We start from the raw sequence: 10593 nt of genomic DNA, 5'->3' as shown, positions 1-10593 counted from the left end.
CCAGATTTGGTCTCACCAATGCCTTGTACAATTTTAACATTACATCCCAGCTTCTATACTCAATGCTCTGATTTATAAAGGCTAGCATACCAAAAGCTTTCTTTACCACCCTATCTATATGAGATTCCACCTTCAAGGAACTATGCACGGTTATACCCAGATCCCTCTGTTCAACTGTATTCTTCAATTCCCTACCATTTACCATGTACATCCTATTTTGATTTGTCCTGCCAAGGTGTAGCACCTCACATTTATCAGCATTAAATTCCATCTGCCATCTTTCAGCCCATTTTTCCTTCTCCCAACTTGCCCATCGCAACCAACATGTCCCAGCTACACCAGTCGCAACTACTTGCGCTTTGGTCCATATCTATCCAAGAATGTCCTATCCACGTCCCTGTCTAACTATGTCTTTAATGCACAGGGCGTTTATCGAGCGGAGGCAATTTCTTAACAGAAGTATTTCTGAAGTCACCAGACGAAACACACAGTTACTTACTGAACTTACTTATTGCAACATGAACGCAATCCTTACCGATGTTTGGTGCTTGTCTCTTCACTTTTACGCCTTTGAAAGTAGAAACAAATTCTTTAGTCGTGGCACTTGCGAATCAGAGCATGCTGAAAACATTTGTTTGAGGAGTATGTAAAGCTTTCCATTAAGGCAAGCAGACAGAAAAATAGTGTGGGATGTTTTGTAGGTCTCTGCGCTAACTATCTAAATATATGGCACATGGCATATGTGGTCGATGGATGTACATAGCCCGAACATTTACAGTATAGCAGTGGGATGTATTTTAATGAATGAAGAGTACGCATATGAATGATGGGGCAAGTCATAGGGCAAAATGCCCTGTCTCTGCTCCTATTTCTCATGTGGAAGTTCACTTAAATAATAGAACAATGGTTTTGTGTTCTCAACCATAATTTACAACCGCTAGCAAGACAAATTACATATTTCTCCAATTAACGACAATGACTTTGACATGCATTTTTCTTCACCTGCTTGTTCAGATTTTGCCAGTTCTGCAAATAGAAACGAAATCCTACATGTATTACTCATTTATTTATATTTGCCTTCCGCCTGTAACCTCTAGAAGAATCTTGAATAGTTTGTAATATATCTCGTTATGATCACGTCATTTATTTGTTCATACGATTTCACATGTAACGATCAGACATATATCTCAACGTTTTGAAGAGCTAAGCTGGTTTAGAAACATAGAAAACATAGACAATAGGTGCAGGAGTAGGCCAACCGTACGTTGAACTTTGGGCGATACAGAAAGCGGGTTCCCATTCAAAGGAAAGGACGTTCGAGAATGGGCATAATAAAGGGTCGAATACAGCCATTTAAGGGGCACAACACAAAATTACCTGGAGTGTGATGGTCCTTTTACAATTTCAGCAAAATATGGATGGCGTGTAAAAGTCAGGCAGAAACTCTACCCCGGCTGAGAAGGATTTAATTTCATTTGTTGCTATATTTAGTTCAAATGACGAAAAGCAGACATCTGACGGATGCTGGGCCGTGTCATTATTGAATCATGTATGCAGAGCTATCGTTCACGAGATTGAAATGCATTTACCCATAGTTTCTTTCGTTGAGAACTCTGTCTGATAATAAGTAATACATAGTTTACCACGTGCTTTTAATTCTATTTTCACGATTGTATTTTAGCACAAAGGATGATCCACAATGATAGTAGAAGGATATTTGACTATGAACAGTTTGCGCCAATTAGCGAGCTCGGCTGGCTGAGCTGCTATCGTGAAGGATGTCGATTTCATTGCCAAACGATATCGTGCTATGTTGGCCATTGGAGGCCTGGCGTCTGCACTGTTGAACAGTATTCTGCTTGGTGGACAGGTAAAGGAGAGGGCAATGATGAAAGAGCAGACCATAGAACAAGCATAGCATAGCACAGGAACAAACCCGTCGTCTCCCAATGTCTGAGCAGAATATGATACAAATTTATCTCATCTGCATCACTCATTCCTCTCCCAACCTCGCAGCTAGTTAAACCAACATATGCAACTTCTTCCAGTTCTTAACATCGGTTTGATCTATCTGCTTCCTTTTCCGCAGATACTGTCTGATCTGATGAGCATTTCAACATGTTTTCTTTTATTTCCGATTTCCAACAGAGCTTCCGTTTTCACCTTTCACTCGATAACTGAAAAAATCGCAAGAAGCGCAAGACCAGGGAAGCATTATAGAAACATAGAAAATAGGTGCAGGAGTAGGCCATTCGGCCCTTCGAGCCTGCACCGTCATTCAATATGAACATGGTTGGTCATCCAACTCAGTATCCCATACCTGCCTTCTCTCCATACCCCCTGATCCCTTTAGCCACAAGGGCCACATCTAACTCCCTCTTAAATATAGCCATTGAACTAGCCTCAACTACATTCCGTGGCAGAGAATTCCAGAGATTCACCACTCTCTGTGTGAAAATGTTTTTCTCATCTCAGTCCTAAAAGATTTTCCCTTTATCCTTAAACCGTGACCCCTTGTTCTGGACTTCCCCATCATCGGGAACAATCTTCCTGCATCTAGCCTGTCCAACCCCTTAAGAATTTTGTAAGTTTCTATAAGATCCCCCATCATTCTTCTGAATTCCAGTGTGTACAAGCCGAGTCTATCCAGTCTTTCTTCATATGAAAGTCCTGCCATCCCAGGAATCAGTCTGGTGAACCTTCTCTGTACTCTCTCTATGGCAAGAATGTATTTCCGCAGATTAGGAGACCAAAACTGTACGCAATACTCCAGGTGTGGTCTCACCAAGGCCCTGTACAACTGCAGTAGAACCTCCCTGCTCCTATACTCAAATTCCATGAATGCTAACATACCATTCGCTTTCTTCACTGCCTGCTGACCTGCATGCCTACATTTGACTGGTGTACCATGACACCCTGGTCTCGTTGCATCTCCCCTTTTCCCAATCGGCCGCCATTCAGATAATATGTGTTTGTATGCCTGTGGTGGTGGTGGTGGTGTTGGAATTCACAATCACGCAGTGATGTTTGACGTGTAACCTTATCTACATTATCAGCATCGTCTTTCGCCACGATGCATTGATAGGATTAGTCCTATGGCGAGAATCAATTTGTACACGCTAGTTTAAAGGAATGTGGGATAATCGCGCAAATGTTAAGACTCTTGACATAGTATATGTAGAATTGTTACCTGCCTCGGCGAGAACGAGATATTACAGCTTAAAAATAAGGAATCAACCAGTCCGGACAGAAATGTGAGAAAAAAACGTAATCTCAAGGCAGTCTGTGGAACACATTACCCAAGAGCAATGTGGCGTCGACGTAGCTGAGGATATCCAAAGCCAGATTTGTCACGTTTTTCGACATTAAGGAAGCCAAGAGGCACGGTGTTAATAAAGAGAATCGGCACTCAGGGATGATAGTAAATGGATGTGTGGGTGGCGCGAGGGTCCATCATATTGGCATTTCAAAGTGCCCTTTTTTTTCTGATGAGTTCTGAAAAGGCTAGTCCGTTTTTTTACGAATTAGTAACGAAAGTCAGAAACCTCTATAATGGAGATAGAATGCAACGAACGCTGCCCATTTCCGAAGTAGACACCTTTCTCTTGGAGGCTGGAGAGTTGTTCTGTTGATAAACAAACACAAATACCGAATAATTTTGAAAATGGATATATCGCTTTCTGAACTCACAAGAAATATATTAAACGCCGAGTGCAATGAATTAAAACGGTTAAAGACTGCTCAATCAGTACAATTACATTTGAACAATTGAAATTGTAATGGAAAACGGCATTTCGTGCTAAATCTTAACTCACTCGTAGAACAACGGAACATTGTTAATTCAAAAATGTTCGGCATGAAGATTTACACGATATTTCATCACGGTTAAATTAAAAAAAATATCTGTGTTGATCACCTTTCTTAGTTACGGGTTCCATGGTGTTTTCAAATTCTATATGCAACATTAAGAATTCAAGCATTTATTTCTGTGGCGAATTTATTTCGTTTCCATATTGGCAATTGCAAGTACCATATAATAACCATATAACCATATAACAATTACAGCACGGAAACAGGCCATCTCGACCCTTCTAGTCCGTGCCGAACACATAATCTCCCCTAGTCCCATATACCTGCGCTCAGACCATAACCCTCCATTCCCTTCCCATCCATATAACTATCCAATTTATTTTTAAATGATAAAAACGAACCTGCCTCCACCACCTTCACTGGAAGCTCATTCCACACAGCTACCACTCTCTGAGTAAAGAAGTTCCCCCTCATGTTACCCCTAAACTTCAGTTCCTTAATTCTCAAGTCATGTCCCCTTGTTTGAATCTTCCCTACTCTCAGTGGGAAAAGCTTTTCACGTCAACACTGTCGCATCCCTCTCATCAAGTACAGATCAGGTGCATGTTTTTCAGTCACGATTTTTTTTTTAAATATTGGATGACAAGGGACATGGGGTAACTTATTACTACTGGACTCTTCTATTTAACAAGTGCAAACTGTGAGCATAACGTCATGGACTATCTGATGTTGCCCGGATAGCACAACTGAAGCAGGCCAATAGAAGGCCATTGATTTTCGTTGATTGAAACATCAATGTATTTGGGAATTTCCGTGTTGCTTTAGCCATGTTAAGGGCCTATCCCACGAGCATGCGACCTGCAATGTGGCTGATTCGGGATCTCATTTCACAAAGGGTGGAATTCATTGTTGCCTAATTACCACTATTCTGAAAATGACTCCGTGCATGAGAAAACTCACGAGCTCAAAGGGAGAACGCACGGACTCAGTACAGAAAGCACCCGTAGTCAAGATCAAAAAGCTCTGGCGCTGTAAGTCAGCTCTAGCGCTGCGCCACTGTGCCGCCCATAACAATGGAGTTAAGATAGGCATCAGGGCGTGAATGGTTTCGAGCAAAGCGCAAGGTTGTGGAGTAACCCTCTCGATCAGGCAGCATCTGTAGAGGGAATGGACAACCGATGTTTGGGGGCGGGTCCCTCTTCAGAATGCCTTAGATATGGACTTTGCTCCATATCTCACCAACGCTCCGGAGTTCATTGCTTCAAGACCATATCAGAAATAAACAACACTTCGCATTCCATTGATATCAAACTTCATCTTTTCCTGGATATTTATTGCAGAATGGAGTTATAGTATGTGTAGGAATCAACTGCAGGTGCATGTTAAACCGAAGATAGATACAAAAAGCTGGAGTAACTCAGCGGGTCAGACTCTCAGTCTGAAGCAAGGCCCTGATCCTAAACATCACCAATTCCTTTTCTCTAGACACTGTCTGACGCGCTGAATTACTCCAGCTTTTTGTGTCTACCTTGAGATTATTAGTATGATAACACATTGCTGATTTTAACGCCGGTGCAAGATGAAAGGTTAAAAATGCTCATTTATTTTCTACACCACATTCCCATTATTATCAGCTTGTTTTCAGTAAATAATTACCTCTTGTAGAAACGGATTGAGACATTGTTTTAGGCTTGCAAGTGGAAACTTGACTTGAAATGTTGATAGCAATCGGTAATCCGCCTGTGTCGATGCATTCATCAACGCGTGCTTCCATTTCAAATTCATAACCTGCGGGAAAGAAAAGTGAGTTATTATTTCTTGTTAATGTTTTATAACAGTGGATGTGTGTCTACATGTGCCAAAGGACATTATATCCGACATTTTTCACAAGGCAAAAAAACGAGCACCTGATTGGAATGAGTGGAGAAATCACGTTTGATTTTTTTTAAAGTAGTAAGACCAAGGAGCTCATTGTAGACTTCAGAAGGTCTAGGGGCGGCACGCACACCCCCATCCATATTCACGGGACGGTGGAACGTGTCTCCAGCTTCAGGTTTCTGGGGGTCAACATCTCCGATGACCCACAATACCTCAACAGTGGTCAAGAAGGCTCACCAGCGTCTCTTCTTCCCGAGGAGACTAAAGAAGGTCCACCTGTCTCCTCAGATTCTGGTGAACTTCTACCGCTGCACCATCGAGAGCATCCTTACCAACTGTGTCACAGTATGGTATGGCAACTGCTCTGTCTCCGACCGGAAAGCACTGCAGAGGGTGGTGAAAACTGCCCAACGCATCACCGGTTCCTCACTCCCTTCCATTGGGTCTGTCCAACGCAAGCGATGTCTGCGAAGGGCGCTCAGCATCGTCTGCTCTCACCCCAGCCAAAGTCTGTTTACCCTCCTCCCATCCGGGAGGCGCTACAGGTCTCTCCGTTGCCGGACCAGCAGGTCCAGGAACAGCTTCTTCCCTGCAGCTGTTACATTACTTAACTCTGCACCTCGATGATTGAATCTGAATCTGAATCTGAATCTAAACGCACAATCTAGTATTTTTCCACCGACACCGTCCCTTTAATACTCGGCGATTTCAATCTTCAGCCAGTTCTTGGTTTGCAATGTGCACAATTATACAAGATAGTGATTATTAGATCTGCCATCCTCTGCAATTTGTATTTCCCATGGTCAACAGCAATGAACATCAAGACACAACTGAACTTGAAGCCAATTCACGATTACCGGTTCACGTTCTGCAACAAATGATAGCGGAGCACATACACCAAGCCTCTTCTATTATTCCCATTGTCCCAATTTCAGTGCAATTAAAGTTTAGCTCAATGCATTTACATCACCCAGCCATGTATCCAAGGATTCAAAATACTTGCTATGAAAAGAACACTTTAGGATTTTACTTGTGAATATCCTGTTTAGAATTTCCTTAAACACATTGAAACCTGGCTTTATGTCAACGCAACTCCGATGTCAGTAGTCGATTACTTTAATCTTGTGCTCTCCGTATTACGATCCACAGTTAGACTGAAGGACATACATGTCGATATGGGAAAGTCTCGGGCTCTAAAAAACGTATATATTTGCAGATGTTTGTGATAATAACGTTATCAAAGTGAATATAATTATTGTCATTGAAGGCGTAAACCACCATTTAGTACATGAGGATCATTTGAGATATTCATATTTGAGCGGCAAGTAAGCATACCTCCTCCGCTCCCCCCCTTCCCAGTTCTCCCACAGCCCACTGTCTCCGCCTCTTCCTTTCTTCTTCCCGCACCCCCACCCCCACATCAGTCTGAAGAAGGGTCTCGACCCGAAACGTCACCCATTCCTTCACTCCCTAGATACTGCCTCACCCGCTGAGTTTCTCCAGCATTTTTGTCTACCTTCGATTTTTCCAGCATCTGCAGTTCTTTCTTAAACATACCTTCTAGTGCAACCTGAATACAAAAGAGGGGAGTAATCCGTATTCTCACGATTTTTACTCTGAACTATTGTAAGGAGAAAAAAACACACACACGCGCATTCCAGTGGAATGAATCGTGAGATAAGGAATTTGTGGCGCATTAACATTTTCCAAATATATAACAATGGACAGTAACAATCAAGAGCATTCTGCTGACTGTATCATTTTGTGGTTGCTAACCACCGTCATTTCGATTGTGTTGCAATTGGAATTGCCACATAAATGCTGACACGTTAGTCTCTCCCCGGTTCACTTCTAAATATTCATTCCTTGCGTTATCGATGCCGGATTATTTCCTTAAAAGTGTTCCACACTTCTTTCCAAATGATTTACCTTTAATAGCAAGCGCAGTTTACTTGTGAAATTACTTTTGATGTGAACACCATTTTAAGATCAAAGTCTAATGGAGATACAGCTTAAACGACACAAATAATTGCTTTCATACCTATTGTCGATGTTTGCTTTTTCTATCATTGATATCGCTGGTATTTCTCTCGTGACCAAAGTCCATTCACACAAATATTCCCAATTGTTTCAGCGCGGCAAGGTTATAGTAAAGCATTGTTAAAGGTAGTTTTCAGATAAAACTAAAAGCGTTGTCAAGGGCATTCTGATGTCAAAATATTTTCCGTAACGGACAAATTGTTAAACTGTTGCATTTACTAACAATTAGCCATTTTTTCCATATCCACCGGACAAACATCGAGATAATACTTCTAACAATTTAACCCTTCTTTGGAGAAGCATTTTGTCCTCAGTTTACCAGAGATATTTCGTCCCGAACAAAGCTTCAACTGGGCGGTGTCCCTTAGATACATAGAATACATAGAAAATAGGTGCAGGGGGAGGCCATTCGGCCCTTCGAGCCAGCACCGCCATTCATTGTGATCATGGCTGATCGTCCCTATCAATAACCAGTGCCTGCCTTCTCCCCATATCCATTGACTCCATTAGCCCCTATCTAACTCTCTCTTAAATCCATCCAGTGATTTGGCCTCCTTTATCTTGCACGTGAGACTGACTGTAAATAGACCTTTTGAAAATGGACGGCAGCCACCAGCTATGTTAGTATACAACCAAATGGCAGTATGCAGCTAACCTGATGAGTCGTTTGGTGTAATAACATCGTCGCTATATTGGCAGACATTTCGACGATCTTGACTCTTTATTCATAATACGATTCAAAATGTTTCAGTTGCATAAGTTATAAACAGCAAAGTTTTATATTTGTTTTTAGTGGTATGCACATGTCCTTTATACACATATTCTGGTTATATTTGTGACTGCTGAAATGTATCAGACGTGGTCATTTGCAGCTTTCGATATATTTATTTTTTCTGTGAAACATGAGAGGTAGGCTTATTTTACGCGAAAGCCAGCGCAAACCTATTTCTGTTCAAAACGACCACTTACAGTAGAGAGTTGAAACATGCAGTAAATATTTACTCGTAGTTATGCTAGTCTTCAGTACATCCCGTCTTAATACGAATAAAGTACATGACAGGAAGGATGCATCGAAGGTAAATCAAATCGAATCTATCTGGTATGCTCAGCCTATGGGTCCCCATCTGACTTTAGCGTCGAAAGCTACAACAGATTCACACTCTGGTATCGGTAACTTCATTGAATTCGGTAATTTCATTGAAACTTCATTTTCAAAAGGTCTATTTACAGTCAGTCTCACGTTCAAGATAATGGACACCACCCAGTTGAAACGCGGGCGTGATTTCGGATTCCTTGCTCTCATCCCATTTATAAAGTCCACCACCATTCCTAAAACGCCTAGTTTATTTTGAAGCTCCCGAGATTACGACAACCGTAATGCCACCCAACGTGTCCAGGAACAAACAACTGACATGGAAGTGGTCGTGATTGATCAATCTGTGCATTTATTTTGCTTGCACATGGTAACCCAATCTGTTCTTACCTTTAGAAGGAGGTGAGGATACGAAGCATCGATTAGGTCCTCCTCATAGGTCATTGTATTTCTGACAGCCGTGTTTATGCATTGCAATGTGATCCGTCATGGACTCGTTCGAGGTCAGAAAATGGCGTGTCTGACGTCCACTCGGTCGCTGGGTTGTTCAGGGGCGGGGTTCAGTATTTGGTGACGGTATTTGCACGCGGTATGCACCTGGCCTATCAGCTTTCTGCCAGTCCGGCGTAAGATTTGTGACCTCGTTCATAGCGTTATATGCATGTAAATGAAACATTGTCTTTGCTTTATGTTAACGAGTAATAATATTCTGGTGAATGTATGTCAAATAAATGTTTTCATAAATGTATTAATTTTATTCAGATTTTTTGGTGATTATCCCTCTTGTGTTGTTTGAGACATTATTTCCAATTTAAGACTATTTAAAACAGGGCCCGCCTGTGGGCCGCATGAGGTCTAACCCAGCCTGTGTACCATCTGAAGGCAGATACAAATGCTGGGGCAACTCAGCGGGTCAGGCAGCATCCATGGAGAAAATGAATTGTTGACATAGAAGCATAGAAACATAGAAAATAGGTGCAGGGGTAGACCATTCGGCCCTTCGAGCCTGCACCGCCATTCAATATGATCATGGCTGATTATCCAACTCAGTATCCTGTACCTGCCTTCTATCCATCGATCCCTTTAGCCACAAGGGCCACATCTAACTCCATCTTAAATATAGCCAATGAACTGGCCTCAACTACATTCTGTGGCAGAGAATTCCACAGATTCACCACTCTCCGTGTAACATTTCGTTTCTCATTTCTCATCTCAGTCCTAAAAGATTTTCCCCTTTATCCTTAAACTGTGACCCCCTTGTTCTGGATTTCCACAACATCGGGAACAATCTTTTCGCATCTAGCCTGTCCAACCGCTTAAGAATTTTGTAAGTTTCTATAAGGTCCCCCCTCAATCTTCTAAATTCTAGCGAGTACAAGCCGAGTCTTTCTTCATATGAAAGTCCTGGCATCCCAGGAATCAGTCTGGCGAACCTTCTCTGTACTCCCTCTACGGCAAGGATGTCCTTCCTCAGATTAGAAGACCAATACTGTGCGCAATACTCCAGACGTTTCGGGACGAGACATTTCTTCAGACAGCGTCAAGGGATAGGGAAACGAGAGATATAGACGGTGATATGAAGAGATATAGAACACACAAATGAAAGACATATAAAAACAAATTAACGATGATAAAAGGATGATAACGCTGTGGCCCAAGTGCAGCGAGTTAAAACAAATGAGCCTGAAACAGACGGGGTTGAAGCCAACGGCTTGGGTGGGGAGGGACAAAGAAAGAGGGGATGCATGGATGGTTTTACGGCATGTCTCTCA

The sequence above is a fragment of the Leucoraja erinacea genome, chromosome 42, assembly GCF_028641065.1.
Source record: "Leucoraja erinacea ecotype New England chromosome 42, Leri_hhj_1, whole genome shotgun sequence".
Lineage (NCBI taxonomy): Eukaryota > Metazoa > Chordata > Chondrichthyes > Rajiformes > Rajidae > Leucoraja > Leucoraja erinaceus.
The sequence above is the reverse complement of the archived record's forward strand: the minus strand, read 5'-3'. Positions refer to the sequence as shown.